General features: G+C 42.9%; 1 protein-coding gene across 7 annotated transcripts in view; it reads left to right on the plus strand.

The window, feature by feature from the left end:
• The first annotated feature begins 1,578 nt into the window (after positions 1 to 1,578).
• The window catches only part of HS3ST5 (heparan sulfate-glucosamine 3-sulfotransferase 5), a 230,965-nt gene continuing 212,440 nt past the window's right edge, over positions 1,579 to 20,103 (plus strand). For 4 of the 7 annotated variants that reach the window (XM_036414173.2, XM_036414171.2, XM_045572585.1 and 1 more), the window contains exon 1: positions 2,228 to 2,450. The gene's annotated coding sequence lies outside the window, so the exon portion shown is untranslated. Of the gene's footprint in view, positions 2,451 to 20,103 lie in introns of all 7 variants that reach the window. The other 3 variants (XR_006739952.1, XR_006739953.1, XM_036414169.2) reach the window with 2 other exon arrangements.

A 20,103-nucleotide genomic window follows, 5' to 3' on the forward strand; every position in this document is an offset into this window, starting at 1 on the left:
GATTGTATGCTATTGTTGCTAACAATGAGCTAAAGAGGTTAATGGATCACATATCTGGCAAACAGCCATCTTTCCTCCAACTCAATACATTAAACAAGATACATTTGGTTGCTGCTGCTGAGCTTCTGATTTTGTCTGAGCAGTTGGTAAATAAGTTTACTTACATTTAAGTTATCTCTTTCTAGAACTCAACAGCTTTGTCCTTCCAGCTGTATCCTGAAATTTAAAAAGTGTTAGGAACTCTGAGTCAGACCTTTGGATGTCAGGGTGAGAGTGAGGGGGGAAGGGGCTGGACTGGCTGGCTGTTGACTGGGAATCTAGAAATATTGTGCCTTGCCAATTGTATATCAGACCTTTCATTTTCAGATTGCCTAAACTAACGGTGAAATTACCATTTAATAAAAAGGAATGGGTGCTAGAGAAAGCATCACCATTCTTTCTAGTGTGGTTTCCAGGGATCATTCTAACAGCCCTCTGATTAAATGGACCCTCCGCTCCACCCACCTTGGGGTGGAGTGGGGGTGGGGTTGACGCAACTTTGCATTCTAAGACAGTCATTTGAAAACAGACAGCAGTCATAGGCATTAACGCAGTGATTCCCCGCCTAAAGGACCTCTCTGTGTATTGCATTTTACTATGAAATTATAGAGAGACCTGATACCTCCACAGCCAAGAAGAAGAAAAAAAAGGGGTTATTTTTAGGAAACTCCACAGGGAAAAACTTTATCAAATAAAGGAGGGGGCTGGGGTTGGGAGAGAAGCAGCAGCCCATCAATCTCAGATCAGGTGGGAGAGACCCCTTCCATCAGGCAAAGAGCGCAGTAACATCTAGTTCATAAGAGTCCCCGGCCCATTGTTTTTGCTGGGAGCTGGGGGAGGAGGGACCTCGCCTGAATCGGGAAGGTGAGTTTGGGACCTGGACCTGGACAAACGCCCAGATTTCCGCTGCTTCCCAGCTAGGCGGTGATCGCCCCCTGCGACTCGGGAGGCACACAGCAGCCTGAGAACCGCCGCTGCCACCCCGCACACCCTCCGACCCAGCTCTCCAGCCCTGCACGCTGGAGCCACACACGAGATCCCCGGACACCTGTGTGCCCCCAAGCTCCAGGTGCCGGCCCCTGTTACCCCGAAAAAGACCGATCTCGACCACTCAGAGAGTGAGTCCCTCGGACTTCCAGATCCCCCGGGGTTCTGCCACTCAGGTCACTTCCGCGGGTTCTCCGGGCAAGGACCCCAATCCACCTGGGGGTGGAGGGCAGCACCCCGCCTCCCTCCCTACCGCGCAGTTGGCCCGCGGCTCCCGCGCCTGGGTAGGACACGTGGGGGGGCTCAGCCACAGGACCTCCACCTCCGGGTACATCCTCTCCTCCCCTTTCTCCGCCTAAAACCCTGCCCAGCCCCTGCCGGAGCCGCTCGGGCGTGTGCGCCCACCTCTCCCGGGAAGACACCTGCGCCTCCTTCCCCGCCCTCCACGGAGAGGTTCCTCCCCGCCTCTGGGAGCCGGGAGCGGCCGCTGGAGGAGGAGCCGGGAACGCAGGGAGAGGCCGGGCAGGAGTAGGGGCGGGGTGGGTGGGGAGAGAGCCCCGAGGGTGTGGACTGGCAGCCACTCCGCAGCTGGCCGCCGGGACCCGTGCCTCCCGCGCGCCGGGTGATGGAGGGGAAGCGATCCGCTTAGACACACACGCGCGCTCACAGCTGGGCACGTCTCCGGGAGGCAGGCAGCTGCCGGCTGGGGCGCTGGGGCCGGGCGGCGGCCGTGACAGCGCCAGCCAGCCGCGAGGAGCGGGGAGCCCGCACCGCTTGGCACCGGGAGCTCCGACCCAGGAAGGGAAGAACCCAGCTGACCGTTGCTTTTTTTGGGGGGGCGCGGAATCAGGAAGGAGCCGGCTGCCCTAGGGACTGTCTACCGGGGACGCCGAAGACTCTGTCCTCAGCGCCCAGACGCGCCGGTGCCCGCGCGGGGCCAGGAGGATGCGCCCCTCCTCCCGCGGGGCGGCTGCGGGCCCCGGCGCCGCGCGGACACGAGCCCCGGCGGCCGCCCGTGCCGTGCCCGCGCCGCGGGAGCGCGCCCTGCCGCACCTGGCTCCGGTCTCCCGGGGAAGTGCAGGGATCGCTCCCTAAACTCCGCTGCGTACTTCCCGCCCGCCTCCTCCTCCTCCTTTGCCTCCTCCTCCTCCGCCGGCCCCCCCGGCCAGGACCTGCCACCGCGATCGCCCCTGCGCGTGGGGCCCGCCCGCTTCTGACTCTCCCGCGCGCGGCACACGGAGAGCCCCGCTTTCCCGTTCCCATTCGAGCCGGCTGGCTGGCTGGCTCTCCACGCCGAAGCCCGGGCATTCGAAACTACTGGACCAAGTGCCGCAGGGACCGTCAGGGCCGCCCGGCGGCCTGGCACGGGCTGCCCGCGCCCTGGGCTCCCGCCCGCGCCTCTGCCGCCAGCGCCGGGGACCGCGGTAAGTGATGCCAGCCGCCCGCTCCGCGCCAGGGGCCGGGGGTGGGGTGGGGGAGGAATTGAAGGGGGCGAGGACTCTAACACAGCGGGTTGGAACCTGGTAGATCTGGGGGAAATAGCAAGGGAGGAGGCATCCGGGAGAGATACCCATGCCCGTGCGATGCCAGCCAAAGTACTTTAGTGAGGCTGGGCACGGCTGGGCACTGCCTGGAAAGACTTTGGAGACATTCGCTGGGCCTCTGGGCTAAAGGAGTGCGGGATGGGAAAGGACGGGGTGCCTCCTGGGGTAAATTGAGAGTAACCACCGGTGTTAGTCAGTCCGCGTCTCCCAAAGGTGGGTGCAGCGCTCAGTGCTCTTTGGGAGGCAGTCCGCGTTTGAAGGCACTCGGCAGAGTTTGGGGGCTCGCGCCTGGCCACTTCCCAGGGGTGACGGTAGGGCTGTCGCTTGCCATGCAAGTCGGCTTTGGGGGAGGTGGGTGTCTGCGAGGTCCGAGGCAGGGTTCAGGCAAAGGCTAGTGAGCATGAAGGATGGGGTGTATTCTCCCCATCTGGCCTCCACCCCTCCAAGCCCCAGTTCCCGCCCCCTAGTTCACGCAACCCGTCCCACCCACCCCATCACACACACACACACACACACACACACACACACACACTCCGGAATTGGATGCCATCGAGGGGACGGTTACATTGCTATTACTAAGCGGTGCACGAGGTCGCTGTGGCCGCTGGCTGGAGCTCAGAGTCCTGCTCCTGGAACTTGGGCGACAGCCTCGGTTCAGGAAGGCGAGGAAGGAGCGCCCAACCTCCGGTGGATGCCTCTACCTGGCCGCTCCTGGCGCGCAGCTAGCTGACCTCAGCCAGAACTCCCGTCACTGCAGCTTGGGGGCTCTGCTCTCCGGTTTCCCTCCTTTGAGGGCTTCAGGGCGCTGACCCAAAGGAGCGGTTGCTGAGATCCCGGGTCTCTCCCCAGTCCTAGCCCTAGGCCGGTAGGTCTGTCTTCCTCCCAACTTCCCTCCCTCTCCTCAGCACCAGCTTCTTCATGGAAGACATTGATCCCTTAAGGGGAAGTTTAATATTTGCAAAGTGCTTTATATCATATTACTTCGTGGATGCCTTGAATGGCACTGTAACGCTTCTCTGGTTTATGTAAACTTAGTCTGATAAAGAGTGTGCGGGGTGGGGCCAGTGTGGGAGTGAGCCTGGGTGGGCGTCCTTTGGGTAACGCTGCTCCTTTCTAAGCTGACTTGCTAGAAGTGATAGAAAGCTGGCGCTTCTGGAAGCTTTTGCTCAGTAGCCTTGACGTATTCCAGGGCTTTAGACAAATGTTTCCACATTACAGCTTATTTCAAATATATTCAACTTCTATGCCAAGAAAAAAAAAAAGTTGAAAAGATAAAGCAATGACAAATTTGGATATCAAAACTTTTTTAAATGTTCTTCATTGGTATCGATTATGTTGAATGCAGCAGATTTATTTTTAAGTTATTCTGGTGGTTTTTCCTAGGGAAGCTTTTAAAAGGAGAAAGGAAAACAATACTATTCCCTTCCTCCCTGTATGTGTGTACGGATGGTCCTTGCTTAGAGGGACTGAGTGAGCAGCAAGGTGGGCTTCGTTAGGAATGCGAAGTCAGTCGCCAGCTCACCAGTGACCTGATGGAGACACAAAGATGTTCCCAGAAACATAATGATGGGAAGGAAACTGTAGTTTACATTTCACTGCCTTCCAGTGCAGGGAATTTTAACAGTGAAGAAATGAAGACTGCCCTGGCCTCTTTCAAATTACTCTCCACTGTTTTTAAGGAGTCTTTTCTCAATTAATAGAAATCTATAGACACATTAGTAATGTAAAGTGATAGACTCACATAGATGCACAAAGTAGATTAACCCGGAAATTCTAAGTATGGTGTTCAGTGGAGTCTCACAGGAGTACCAGGATCCTGGTTGCCAGGTGAAGCCAGACCTTAAGTTTAGATTTCTGCTTCCTTTGACATCTCTGTGAGAAGGTGCTGCCTACAGTGTGCTGATTATGCTTGCATTATTGTCCTTACCAATCTGCAGACCTACACAGATGTTTTTGAATGAATAACCTTCTTACTCACTGAATTTTCCCTCATTCAAAAAGTATTTCTTGAACACATGAGCACACACAATATGCAGAGCTGAGCTGGGTGTTATTTTAAACAAGAAAGGATTTTCAGTGGCAGCAAAATGCTTACTCCTACACTGTGTGAAAAAGGCCTGCAGAGCAGTGGCTTACTCGGGAGGCAGCATCTTGCCCAAAGTAGGTAGCCCACAAAGAGTGCCTGATTCAAAAATCACACAGATGTCAACCAGCCAACCTTCTTCCTCCATAAAGCCCGCCAATATTCTTAACGCACCACATCATTTAGGTATGACTCAACTTCAGAGAAGTGATATTGACTTTGATCTTCTTGCTCTTTGTCTGAATACTCTGGAGAAATACAACTATCTGTGCATTGCTCTAGCTCTCTGTGTCTGACTTCTGTGGAACAGTGCCCGGTCTGTATATGTCAGTAGTATTCATTCATGAATAAATGCAAATAGTCCTGTTACATTAAGCAAGCAAACTCAAATTCATAGGAAAAACAGCAAACATTTTGCTCCTTTTCTTATCTCTTTATAAACTCAGAAACAGTAACATCTCTTAAAAATGCAATTCTACTATGTAAGTCATCAAATTAACAAAAATAGTTATTTAGGATTTTCTAGACACATGGAAATATCTCATGGAAATTTTAGTTGAGGAGAATTTTCCTTGGCTTTTTTGATATGTCTGGCAGGATGGTCTTTCATTTTAGAGACTTTTGTTCATGAATGAAATAACTTTCAAGGTAACTTTCTAGTTAAGGGAGCTCGCAGAGAAGGAATGGTTACCAGAAAATGATGTTGAAAACTGGGAATAGAGTATGAGCAATAATGCTAAGTTTGTGTGATGGAAATTAAACGAATACTTATGTATTTTATTGGTCTTTATATACATATGTTTTTAAATTTTTTAACACTTCTTTTTCAAATACTTTTGTATTCTGACATTATTGCAATTGCAGAGGAGTTGTAGTTTAGTAATGGAATTATAGTTTATTTTGCCTTTTTTTTTAAAAAGGTTAAAATTTGAAAAGAGAATAACTCAAGGGAATAATTATTCAAATCACAGATTTATCTTCATCTAAGTCCTGTCTCCTCCTCCCCCCTCCCCCAAGGGGAAGGGAAATCTCAAAATGAAAATAAGTAGTTAAACTTTCATTATGACCTAAATCGTCACTATTTAGAGAAATCCTACATTTTACTTTTTCTGTGAATTTAATAAGAGTTTTTAAAACCAGCAAAAGGTTTTTTTTCCCTCTAGAATCCAATTTAGTTATTCAAAAATTTTGCTCACTCTAGGTCAGTGTTTGTTCCTGACTGATTATGTTATCCTTACCTTTACAGCAAAAGTACAATTAAAGAAAGATATTAATATTAATAAGTACACATAAGCATCACTAATCTACTCAAAAACATTTCAGAGCAGTAAACATTTATCAAAAGTAGAAGCAAAAGATAACTGAAGATCCACATAATGTTTAGGCAGGATAAATGAACATCTCTGAATCTAATATGCAAGTTCCATTAGTCATGTCTTATTTAATTAATATGTGCTACAACAGATTATTTTCTATCTTCTTGAAAACTTTTATGAAAAAAACCTGTTAGTATTAAGAAATGGTTGACTAGTTGGTTTGACTTTAGACCACTTTACCTAGATTGTGCATGGGAGTCAGACATGTTTTATATGTACCGTATTTTTCGGACCATAAGACGCACTTTTTTTCCCCCAGAAGTGGGGGGAAAAAGTCCCTGCGTCTTATGGTCCAAATATAGCCTACACATATACTTTTAAAAAAAAGTTTTTTTACTTGCCCAGCTCTGTGTGGTCTCTGTGTGCTTGCCCGGCTCTAAAATGGTTCTAAATGCTGCTGTTTACTTTACAGGGTTGATTACATGTGTTTATGACTGTGATGTTGGGTTTTAATGCACATAAAATATTTTAGGACACTATTTGTTTCAGAATCTTTTTTTCTTCATTTCCCTTCTCTAAAAACTGGTGCGTCTTATGGTCCGGAGCGTCTTATGGTCCGAAAAATACGGTATATACATATGTTTAGACCAGCGTTTTTCAACCGCTGTTCCGCGGCACAGATGTTGCCTGGTGTGCCGTAGGTGCAGACAAGACAAGAATTTTATAATTTTTCAGTATTTTGTTTACTTAATATTTCATAATAAAGTAATTATAAAATACTTTCTTTGTGTTTATTTGATTCCTATTCAAGAGAATTACTTTATATATAGTCAATATAGGCACAGAGTTAAATTTTTTAACATTTTCTAATGGTGGTGTGCCTCGTGATTTTTTTCATGAAACAAGTGTGCCTTTGCCCAAAAAAGGTTGAAAAACACTGGTTTAGACACACAGAAGATATACTTATGTATTTATTTGTTTCTATATCTATATCTATACTTGATAACTGTGAAGAACAGGAAGAGAGTCTCTTTTGTGGCATATGTGATTTGTGAAGTCAGTGTCATCTGACAATAGTATTATACTTACAAATGCTCAACTAGTTTGATATTAAAAATTGAGACTATACTAAACTTTTTTGAACAACTTATTTAAGAAACACCTATGATAACCTTTGATAACCTTGTGTGTCTGATACTGTCTAAAGAATTCTGCTAATATTAACTAGTTCAATTCTGGTAGCCACCGTGCTATCCCCCACTACATGAGAGGAAATAGGTAGGCCTTATTATTATCCCTGTTTAGATAAGGAAAGTAAACCTAACTAAATGGCTGGCCTCTACAGTTCATAAACGACAGAGCTGCCACCAGAGCCCACACAGCCCACGGGCTATGCCACTGCTCTTGAACAGGTATTTTTAAAGCTTACTTAATTAAATAAGGGTCAAGGGGGGAGTGAGGTAAGTGCTAAAGCAAATACATTCTAGCAACTGAGATTTGTGATGGTTTTCAAATTAGAGTGAATTTTTTTTTAACATATTTTTACTGACTTCTAAGAGGAAGGGAGAGAGATAGAAACATCATCAATTATGAGAATCATTGATCAGCTGCTTCCTGCATGCCCCACAGTGGGAATGGAGCCCGCAACATGAGCATATTCCCTGACCAGGAATCGAATCTGTAGCCTCACAGTTCAGTCACTGAGCCCTACCAGCCGGGCACTCAGAATGAATTCTTAGGGAATTCAGAATGAAGGCGGTTGTTACGAAGCCCCAACATAACCTGAACTAGAGCGGTACTAGAACAGCGCTGTAACTTAATGTAGTTTTCAATGGACTCAATAATGTTTTGAGATTCCGCTACTTTTAAATTAGGTAACTTAAGAACCAATGCCATATTTAAGTAGTTTTAATGGCTCAGAGGATCCCATATTGGATGTTTCAGGCTTCCCATAATATCCTTCTAAGGGGAACTTCTTGTACAGAAGTCAGTGTTACAAGTTACACTATGGTACTTGTTAAAAGGACCGGTAAAGTTGTATATGAAGGTGTGAGAAGGTGTGAAATGACACTGATTCTGCTCTGACCCACGTGGCATATAGCAGGCATCCAATTAATGTTTCCTCCATGCCCTGAAGGGAAGTATTCTAGAAATTGCTAGTCCAGAGGTCAAGAAACTTTAAATGTCTTTGTAATTGCATATTAAGTCACATAGATTGTGATTTCATAGTGAATAGGATTTTCCCTTTTTCATGAGGGTCTTAGGACATTACTATCTATGAAACCCTGTGGAATAATAATAATCTTCATGAAACTGAAGGGCCTGAGATAGAAAAATTATGGTGTAAAGGGGTGAAATAATCAACTGATTAAAATGCTTAAGTTTAAAAGTCTGCAAAAGAAAAACTGCCTGTAATTGTACGTTTTATTTTACAATGGCAGATAAGCTATAATTAACACTAAATAACAGAATCCTTACAATACTAATTAAGTAGCATTACTGTGCTGTCATAAATATTAACAATCTAATATTTGAGTACAGTTTGGGGAACTTTTTTGGAACATATGAAAATGCTACTGTAATGCTCTTTGCCCCAGCAAAGTCAATGAAAAAAAAAAAATCATAGTAATTCTTAATGTGCCTCACCACAAGTAAGATCTAGCTACCTTCTATCTATGAGAATTGGTTGTACTCCATCATAAAGCATATGTTCTGTGGATTCTCTGACTGTTAACAGAAAGATAAGAGAAGAAATACATGTTATAGACTTAAGCTTGATTCAAGTGTTACTAGATTTAAAGGCCTGTGTCAAGCACAGAAGTTGAGAGGAGACTTTTGCGACAGCCATTTCACAATTTTTTCTTGCAGGGCCCAGCTGAATGTGCTCACATAAGTCTTCGGAAGATAATATCTTATACTGATATGATTAATGGGGAAGAACAAAAGGATTGCTAAATGCATTGAAACATTTATATTTATCTACATACCTAATATGAGTTAAAGCATTAAGATACATAAAAATTTATTTCTCATATACTAGTGTGTGTGTATATATATATATACACACACACTAGTATATGTATAAAAAATCCATTATATATATATATATATATATACATATATATATATATATATAATGGATTTTTTTTTTTTTTTTTTAGATAGAGATGAAGAGGAGAGAGAGAAAACATCCATGAGAGAAAAACACTAATTGGCTGCCTCTTGCATGCCTGGTGAGTGTGCCCAAAAACTGGACATGTGCCCTGACTAGGAATCAATTTGGTGACCTCTTGGTACATGGGACAAGGCTCAATTCACTGGGTCACACCAGCCGGGTTCTTTTATATTTTTATACCACATAGAATTCATGGCTTAAAGAACAATCTATTCCCTAATTCTGGTTACTAAACTTGAGTAACTTGATTTAAAAGGTTCAATTTAACTTTATTCTTAGATGTTGTTTTTTTGGGGGGATGACATTTAATTCTGGTAGCCACCCAGTTTCCTCACTTTGCAAACTAATGTTCCTCTCTATTATTTTGTCCTGTCACCTTTGTTTCCATGGCGCTTTGGCATGTGGCATCATGGGACAGACACAGCTTCCTCCTGTGGACATCTCAGTCTGGACAGCGAGAGCTAAGGGATTCTGCAGGGGGAATGTAAGGAGGAGGTGGAGGCGGAAAACAGGACAGATGAGGATACATGAGGGGATGATGGGCCAGCACGTGGATTGCTAGCCAGTATTAATACTTATTTTCATTCCAGTATTTTTATTTCATATTTATTTAATTCCTCTGTTCCCAAGGTTTGACTAGACGTGCAGTGACCATTTAATCCTTATAATTGACTCTGTAAAGTCAAAATTATTCCCATTGTCCTGGTAGCGGTACCTGGCACATCATAAAATGACAAATATTAGCTATAATTATGATTGCCTGATTTTCTGCAGATGGAATTATTTTTTCTTAATCATGTACTTATCATATTCTCATATTCGGTCCGCTGACTAGACAGTTTTTACTTTAACAGCATTTGGTTCAGGACTGTCTGAATTCCATAAACACTGGCATCCTTTTAATAAGGAACTCTCAACTCTGTAATTACCAACATAAGATGAAGGGCTTGAGAATTTTTATACATTAGTTTTCTAATGTTACCTCTTTTCCAATAGTTTGTTATTTTGCTATTTCTGTGTTGGCAACATCATCTGTCCATACACCCAAGAAAAGTGAGCAAATAAGAACATGTAGTTACAAGGATCATAGTAGGGACACAGGTGCCTAAGGATCAAATTGTGTTTCTCCTCCACCTCTAGTCTGTCACCAGTGTAGTGAACCCCTTTCATGTCCCACGTGGTTCAGGGTTCAGGTTTAGTGTTCGAGTTCTGGAGGAGACTGCACACAAATGAAAGAGACTAGAAAATATTAATTTGGAAATGTTGGGGGCCAGGCAGGAGCCCAACTCAAGGGAAAGGACTCCACCCTGCTCTGGCCTTGCTCTCCCTTTTATTAAGACTATGGGATATACCCATAGCCTTTACGCAGGCAATTCCAATAATAGTCAATCAGCAAGGATTTACACAAAACAACCTGGAAGTTGCTTTAGCTACCATTGTCTCAACTAAACAGTGGGTGCTTGGCTCTGACCTTTCAGAGCTTCAAGGTTGACCAGCCTTCCGGGGTCCTAGTCCACACCTCTCTGCTAGTGAAGGCACTGGGTGGATTCCAACACACCAGGTCCTGAAAACCTTGCCTCCAGAACACCTACCTTCCCACCAACCCCATTGGTTGCTTGAGTTCAGGTAATCAGAACTCACAGGATGACACTAGCCTCCTTATTAGCTTCAGGTCTTCAATTTCTTCAGTGCTTCTGAAATTCTTCCCAAATGCAAATCTTCTCATGTAATTTCCCTGCTTAATAGCCTGCAGCATTCTTTGCCTTCAAGATAAAGTTCAAACTACCTCAACCTTCAAAGCCATTATTGTTCCAATGGTCCAGCCTGGGACTCATCTCCTGTCACTCCAACACAAAGCACATACATTTGGTAGATGCCAACCAAGGAACAGAGCATGCTATTTAATATTTCCATGCCTTTGCACATGCAAGCCCTCCGTCGAAACTGTTCTCTGCTTGTCTAACGTATCTTCCTCATCACTTCTCTTTGTTTTCTTACTCCTTTCCTTTGTAGCCCACCAACCGTGATCCACACCACTGTCAATATTCCCTTTACCTAGGATAGTGTATGGAATATAGAAAGTACTAAATAACATTTCTCTTAGAGCAGTAAATAATCATCTTATTCTCCCTTCTGTCTTGCTAACGTTTACCTGCCTTTCCTCTTTCTCACTGATTTATTTATTTCAGTAAACATTTACTGAGCAACTACTGTGTACCAGGAAGTGTGTTGAGGATATAAATGATTTTATACTTGTCCTCCCTCAAGAAACTTACAAGTTCAAGAGCAAACCCAGTTGGTAAAGAAACAGGTAGTATTCAGTGTACTAGATGATGGAGAGAAGACAGGTGTCAGGACAGAGCATGAGGGAAGAAATCTAGTTCTGCCAGTGATCAGGTAGAACTTGCTTCCCACCCTTCATTCCCCACCTCTCCTCTCCTCCAGTTTTCTAAGTGTCCATAAGTAAGTATCCATCTAGGAAGACTTTTAATTTTTAAGAGTAGATGCAAGTTTCCATTTCTCTAATAATAGTCTATAGAGAACTAGGTAATTTTTTTTTCTAATTGCAAAACTAAGAAAGCTTCAGAAAGTTCTATAAAAGCCCATGTGCTCAATTTGAGTTTTTCTTCTATTCAAATTACTTTAAATACTAGAGGTCTGGTGCACAAAATTCATGCATGGGGAGGGGGTCTCTCAGCCCAGCTTGCACCCTCTCCAATCTGGGACCTTTTGGGGGATGTCCCACTGCTCATTCAGGCCTGATCCCACTGGGAAATTGAACATCCCTCTCACAATCCAGGACTGCTGGCTTCCAACCGCTCACCTGCCTGCCTGCCTGCCTGATTGCCCCTAACTGCTTCTGCCTGCCAGCCTGATTACCCCCTAACCACTCACCTGCCAACCTGATCAATATCTAACTGCTCCTCGCCAGCCTGATTGCCTCTAACTGCCCTCCCCTGCAGGCTTGATCCCTCCCAACTGCCCTCTCCTACTGGCCATCTTGTTGCAGCCATCTTGTGTCCACATGGGAGCAGACATCTTTGACCGCATGAGAGCAACTATATTCTGTGTTGAAGTGACGGTCAATTTGCATATTATCTCTTTATTATATAGGATATCTAGTAATTATATTGCCTATTTAAGTTGATTTGTCCCCTATAAAGCAGGAAACATATTTAACCAAGTGTGAATATCTGCTTATAGTAATATAAAAATCAGTTTTTTCTGGTAGGTGTTTTTTAAATTATTTTCCATCTGGAAAGCTTTTTTTTCTCACCTTCACCTGGGATGAACAACCAAATTATTAATTCTATTTAAATGTGCTGTATTCAGAAGAGTAGCTGCCAAACTTGTTGGGATCTATAACAAGATAATTAATTATCTAGCAACACAAGGACTATTGGAGTGTTGGATATAAACCAGATGGTGGAGAAGAAGGATGAGGCAGTCAGGATACTGTGAGCGGTGTGATAAGTCTTTTTGGCCTGTGTGGGGTACAGCCACGTGTGCGCCAAGCTTCCCTCACCCTCCCTGCTGTGCTTATTTTTTCCCCATTGATCCTTCCACCACCCTATCACTTCACCCCTGGGGACTCCAGTGCCCCCCCTTTCCGACTGCCGCCACTTTCATTTTAAATGTCAGGGAAGGTGAGGGCAAAGGTCTGCTCCCCTTAGACCCCGGGTTCTGCCAGCATCTGTGGCACCCCAGCACCTACCCCATGGAGCAGATCAGCCTGCCATCATTACCCTTGCCCTGACATTGCTTTCGGTCATGCAGCTGTAGAGCTATGAAGGAGCTTGAGGTTCATTTCAGAGTCCGTTAAGATAAAGTAATATTACAAGCAAACCTCATGATTTTTTTTTTAAATTTACACACTTCAAAGACCTAAAATGAAGGCTATCCATTTTCTTATAGAGAAAACCTGGTAGGACATCAGTGAAAAATGTGTACAAGAAACAGTTACTTAACCCCCGTCCCCATTTGTCAAAGTGATGTTCCGTGTCTAATCCAGTTTGTGAGCAATTAGAAGGTGCATTTAGACCGAACTCAGGGTTTGATGGTAGAGATTGTAGTGACTTCACCATGATGCTTTTCCTACAGATTACCATCATGATGCACCAACTGTGAGCCTCGCCGTTCTTGTTGTATTACAAAGGGGGGTGGGGGGGACATTTAGATTACAGATATATATATTTACAAACTATTTAACTGCAAACTTTTAGCACTCAGGCACTAAAGAAACACAGAATAACCCAGGTAAGACATCTCCACAATGAAGTTACTCATTTATCATAAAAAAATAAATTAATTAAAAATTAAAAAAAAAAAGAATGAGTCTCTGATGGGGAAGTAAGCGGTCACCTTGCCTGTCTCACCCTCTCAATATCAGGCCCATCTTTATTATTTAAAGTAGAGCTTCCTAAAATAGATTACACTGACAAGTAGTAATTACTGACAGCTGCATTTAATTAGCAAAGCAGATTCCTGCTCATGACAATAAAGTATTATTACATGTTTAGCATTAGCACTGGCAGTAAAGGAGGTGACTTTGCTAACACAGAACGAGAAGACCTGTTTTCCTTATTTAAAAATACACGCAGTTTGGCTGGAACTGAGCTGGTGCTACGTGGGAGTGTCTGTGGTTACAAAAAGAAAGAAAACAGTAACTATAAAAGTGTTTTGTGTTTTTTTAAAAAAAGAAACAGGCATATTGTACAAGAAAAAAAGTGCCAACCCTTGGCTCCCAGTCTTGAATTGTGAGTGCTTGTTTTTGTGTTTGAATTTGTGTTGGGGGGAGGGAGGAGAGGTGTTTGAATGCCAGATAGAAACACAATTAATCCATGCATATTAGTAATTTATCATTATATTAAGACACTATCACCTTCCTTCCTTTCTTTATCCCAGTGGTCGGCAAACCCATTAGTCAACAGAGCCAAATATCAACAGTACAACAATTGAAATTTCTTTTGAGAGAGAAATTTTTTAAAAATATATTTTATTGCTTTTGTACAGAGAGGAAGGGAGAGAGATAGAGAGTTAGAAACATCGATGAGAGAGAGTCATCTATCAGCTGCCTCTTGCACACCCCCTACTGGGGATATGCCCACAACCAAGGTACATGCCCTTGACCGGAATTGAACCCAGGACCTTTCAGTCCCCAAGCCGACACTCTATCCATTGAGCCAAACCAGTTTGGCAAGAGAGAGACATTTTTTAAACTTAAACTTCTTCTAATACCACTTCTTCAAAATAGGCTTGCCCAGGCCATGGAATTTTGTGGAAGAGCCACACTCTAGGGGCCAAAGAGCTGCATGTGGCTCGTGAGCTGCAGTTTGTTGACCGCGGCCTTATTCTATAAACAACTCTGAGTTTTAAAGTACTTCAAAAGTATATGCAATCAAATTTAGGACTTTATACACACTCTGAATTTTAAAGTCGATTGTAATTTCCATCCATTCTTTCTTGCAATAAGCTTGTTCTATCTCCCACTGCCCCTAATGTTCCATTTCCACTGTCCTATCTCGTTCTCATCTGGCAATTTGTACTGAGCATGAACTTAACAATGTTGGGATTACAAACATCACAATAGGTGGTCAATATTTTGAGCAATACCACCTTTCCAGCACCATCACGCCACAGTATACAAATAGCTGCTGTTAACACTAAGAAGGACTGTGAAGATAGCTAAAACAAGCAATCCTTGACTTAAATGACATGTGCTATTTTTGTTATTCAACTATTATATCACATGAGGTATAGAAACAGATCCACTTATTGTGGCATTATCAGTAGAACCAGTCCTAGAACCGAATATATTTTCTCACACTTGTGGAATGCAATTCTAAAATATTTACTGAAGGTCTAAACTCTGAAGCAAAATATATGATATCACATATCTGGAAGATGTTTTTACTGGGATACCCTGGTGTATTTTCACAATGCAGCTTGAAGTTATCTGGATGGCATTTATTTTTCAAGTAGTAAAAATAGGCTCAGTATAATATATTGCCATCTTGTAACTTACCGTTAAAAGTACTATATTTATAAAAATCAACATATGTAACCATGGCAATAAGAGGCAAGATGAATATGAATAAAGAAATCCTAAATTGATCCTCAAACTAATTTCCATGGTGGAACTGTTCAGCAGACTTGCTAAGCACCTCTTGCTGGGTTTATTTTTTTAAGGTCTCTCCCACTCACCCTCTAGTGGACATAAGCTAAAGAACAAGGGGGATGCCCAAGACAGCCTGCAACAAGGTAAACAATGGGAAGTCCACAAAGAATGCGGCCATGGTCATCCCAGCACAATCCCTGGGTGTTCTGAGAAACACTTCCTTAGGCGATGCCATTGTGGTGCGAAAATCAGCATCAGAGTGCACTTACGCAGACCCCATGGCACAGCCTATTGTACACCCAGGCGATAGGGTATAGCACCTGGGCTACACACTGAGGTAGCATATGACTATACAAAACAACATGCGATACGATCAAGCACCAGGGAAATGATGCAATCCGGAGACACAGTCAACACAAGATGCCTGAGGCTGCTGCCTGCCTATCATGGCATACTGTTTAAAAGCAAACTTTTTTTGGCAAGTATGAAGAATACACGCTAAAACAGGGGCGGGGAACCCTTTTCCTGCCAAGGGCCATTTGGATATTCATAACATCATTGGAGAGCTCTACAAAGCTATCAACTTAAAAATCAGCCTGCTGGACTTGGTCAAATGTAATGAACTCACCCCTACTGCCTTGGCAGGGCCAGACCAAATTATTTTTGGGCCATCAGTATACAGCCCTCGGGCCAGATGTTTCTCACCCGCTATAAAATGATGATTAAAAAGTGTAGTATAGTAAATATTTGAAGCAGTAACATAGTCATGATCACTATCAAGTATCATGAACTGTACATAATTGCGTGAGCTGTACTTCTATACAATTGGCAGTGTAGTGAGTTTGCTTACATCAGCATCACCACAGTCATGTGAGTAATGTGTTGTGTGCTGTGAGACTGGGATGCCTATGACATGACGAGGCCATAGGAATTTTTTAGCCCCATTGTGATCTTACACAACCGCAATGTATATGCCATCCGTTATTGATCGAAACATTTGGAGTCACATGACTTGTAGTCTGATATTATTATCTACAAGGACTTTATGACCACAGACATTGTGTTCAAGCCCAGGCTGGGCACTGTATCATCTTTGTTCTCAAATGCTAATCATTCTAGCAAGGATATTTGGAGGAAAAAATTTTAGGAGCATAATGGTATTCAAGAAGACTTCTACAAAAATTAAGTTTTAAGAAACTGCATTTGTATGGATACTAAATATAAATATCTAAATGAGCATTCAGGTAAGACCATTTAAGAGTTATTTTTAATAATAAACCCATAAAGCTTCATTCACAGCCTAAATCTAAAGCCCTACTGAGTCTCATAATTTATTGGTATTTAAATCCTATTGAGAATAGAGGTTTATTTTTATTTTGTGCTTTAGAAACCAACCAAGAATAGAAGATTCTTTACTGAAAACAGTTTTTGTATTCAAGGACATTGACTAAAAAGAAGTAATGTGATCATCGAAATTGGGTATGTTTGACAACTCAGTGTTTCAACTATAAAACTTTCCAAAATTAGACCGATAAAATTGGAAACTCTACTACGCAGCTGCTCTAATTACTGTGCTGGTTTATAATTTAGTACTGAAGAACAAAGCCTCAAATATTCTCTTTTAAGAATGCCTTTGACTTTTAATATAATCGTAACTCAGAATTCCATGTTCAGTCATTAGGCAAGTATTGCCATTACTCAAATTCCATATTCTGTCATTTAGGCAAATGCTTATTGAGGGCCTACTGTGTGCTATGAAGATGAAACAAACACAGTCCCCTAGCATCAAAGAGTCAGGAGGAGAAAAAGTACAAACCCACCCACTTCAACAAAGAAATACCATTATTATCATGTTTCTATCCCACCATGTTGAACCAGTTACATAACTTTTTATCAAAATTGGTCTAGAATACCTATTTTTAAACTGGAACAGCCTTTGACCATAAGGCCTGGGCTACTGTGTGACTTCAATAGGTTCTTATTTTAATCCATGATCAATTGTGCCTGGATAACCAATCCTATCAAGTTGACGTGCAGAAATCTCTTGAGTCTCTGCCCAAGTCAAATCTCCTACACAGACGATGCATAAATCATGTGCAGTTGCCAAATCTTAGCAATGCATCCATTCAGAAAGTGGAAAGTTAGGCTGATACATTCCAAGATCTTTAAATCTTTGTTTAAATGTTCCCTTTTCCAGAACTAAGTGTAGATAACTCCTGCATGTATAACTATTAATATCATTTCCTAGTTTGACAGTACTTCACTAATCATATGACTAGAATTGTCCTATGCTATAACTTTTCTTAAGTCCGGTGAGACATGTTAGCAGCAGTTGGAATCATTCTAGCATAAGAGAGGTGATCCCATAAACTGCTATGTGGAAGGAGCCTAAATAAGGGTTTGCTCAAGTCTGCAGATCCATTCCTCGTCCATCTGAATACACTTGAGTCTGCCGGCTGGAATGCTTTCAGAACATCACTGGCTAGAGAGGCTACCAATAGACCTTGTGCATCCAGTTTCTCAAAAATTGAAATAGGCTTTAGAAAAGGCAAAAGACAAACAACTTCATCACTGATAAGTGACACCCCAAGTGCACATAGTTGTGGTTTACCATGAAATAATACCCTATGTGTTTTTAAAAAAGAAATTTATTTTGATGGGCAGATATCTGCAAGGAACTCAAGAGAATGCATCCTACCCTACATAATATATGTATTATGCAACTTAAAGCAACTGTTCAACTGTTCAACCAGTAGCTGTGACATGCACTGACCACCAGGGGGCAGATGTTCAATGCACAGTCATGGAAACATGGAACAGACTTATGAACCTAAGAGGGAAGGGGGGAGGGGGAGAGCAGGAAGAGATTAACCAAAGATCTTATATGCATACTAGAGGCCTGGTGCATGGATTCCTGGGGGGGTCCCATGGGACCAGTGGGGTCCCATGCCCTGGTCTGTGGGGATTGGGCTGAAACAAGCTCTCTCACATCCCCTAAGGGGTCCCGGATTGTGAGAGGGTACAGGCCAGGCCAAAGGACCCCACCGGTGCAAAAATCTGTGCACCAGGCCTCTAGTGATTATATAATTTGGGGGAAGGGTGCTCATTTTTTAAAACTTGGAGTCAGAGCCATCAACCTAGGGTTGTATCACAAGGATTTTGTTCTTTGGTACCATGATTAGATGTCAAAAGCCATATATAAATTATACATAAAAGTTATGAGCTGTGCTCTGGCTGGTTTGGCTCAGTGGATAGAGCACCCGCCTGCAAAATGAAGGTCCCAGGTTAGATTCCAGTCAAGGACACATACCTGGGTTGTAGGCTCATTCCCCAGTGGGGAGCATGCAGGAGGCAGCCAGTTGGTGATTCTCTGTCATCACTGATGTTTCTATCTCCCTCTCCCTCTCCCTCTCTGAAATCAATAAAAATATATTTTTTAAAAAAGGATTGGCATAGTTGTTAAAAAAAAAAAAAAAAAAAAAAAAGTGATGATCTGAAACCAGAATCCTGCCATGTCAAAAATTACTTGCCCCTCCAGGGCCACGTTAGAAATGAGAGTTTTCGGGGGGGCGGGGGGGATATATTCAGAGAAACACAGGTGGCATTGTCTTCACATGCTCCAGAATATTAGAAGCTTCCCAGCTTTTCTCAACCAGGCATCACGTTAGGTGCCAGAGACACCTGGCAGCCCTAAAACAGAAGCAGATGGGTAAATGTTTTGAGGTCTTTACGTTTTATGTGTAGTAATGACCATTGCAGTGCACAGTGACTCTCTTAGGTTGTATTGATCCAGTACAAACTTCTTGAATGTCACACTCTTAGTGCCCCCAGTGCTCCTGCTGGAGCCGTCAGGGTGTCTTTGTTTACCCTCACCTCCTGAATCAGTGTCCAGAACAGCTTTCTAGGTCTCTTTGGTCAAACGTTAAAACTTGATTTTTTTAAGACCCTTTAAAAATATCTTCTATCCCAAATTAAGATCCAAAACCTGAAACCAGTACTCCTTAACCCACCCTAGGCTACTATACCTTTAAACTCTGGAAAACTTTGTATATTTTAGCTTTCTATTCATTCAGACAGAAAATGCAAACTATACAAAAATAATAAGATTTGCATTGATTGAACTGCCACATACTATATTAGATCCTCAGCATGCATTCTCTGTTTTCCATTGAGATAGGTTCTACATTCCACTTTTATAGATGAGGAGTTACAGCATAAATTAATTTACTCTAAGTTGAACAGTTAGGAAGAGGTAGAGATAGGAATTAAACTTCTGTCTTTCTGGTTTCATAAATTTATTACCTCTGCCTCTAGTCTTATTGCCTACTATAGGTTACAGTGAGAAACACTTTGTTTTCTGAGGACAAAACTTAAGTATGCCTGTACTATTAATACTAACAGATTAGTGATTTTACCTATATCCCCCTATACACATTTAATAGTCAGCCAAACGTTAGTCCTTGACCCCTAAATAATTTTACATATCATGAAGTGCGTGCCAGGCAGCTTACATACATCATATTTCTCTAATCCCAGTAACGGTCACAATCCTGCTACCTGTTTTTCTTTCCCTTGTACCTTCTTTATTATGGTGCATTACTTCTTATCGTATGTATTAGTCAGAAGCAGGCTAGGCTGTGCTGAGGTAACAAATGACCCAATCTCAAAAGTGCATGTCTCCCTTCCACCAAGGGTGTGCAGTGTGAGACATGGGCTGTCAGAGCAGCATCTATCAGGAACATAACCTAGCTTGTGGTGCAGGGAACAGAGAGCACTATGGAGGACACACTGGAGCTAAAAGTTTCCCCCTGGAAGTGCTACAAGTCACTTGTATTTATTTT

This window comes from Pipistrellus kuhlii, unplaced genomic scaffold (assembly GCF_014108245.1).
Source record: "Pipistrellus kuhlii isolate mPipKuh1 unplaced genomic scaffold, mPipKuh1.p scaffold_m20_p_5, whole genome shotgun sequence".
Classification (NCBI taxonomy): domain Eukaryota; kingdom Metazoa; phylum Chordata; class Mammalia; order Chiroptera; family Vespertilionidae; genus Pipistrellus; species Pipistrellus kuhlii.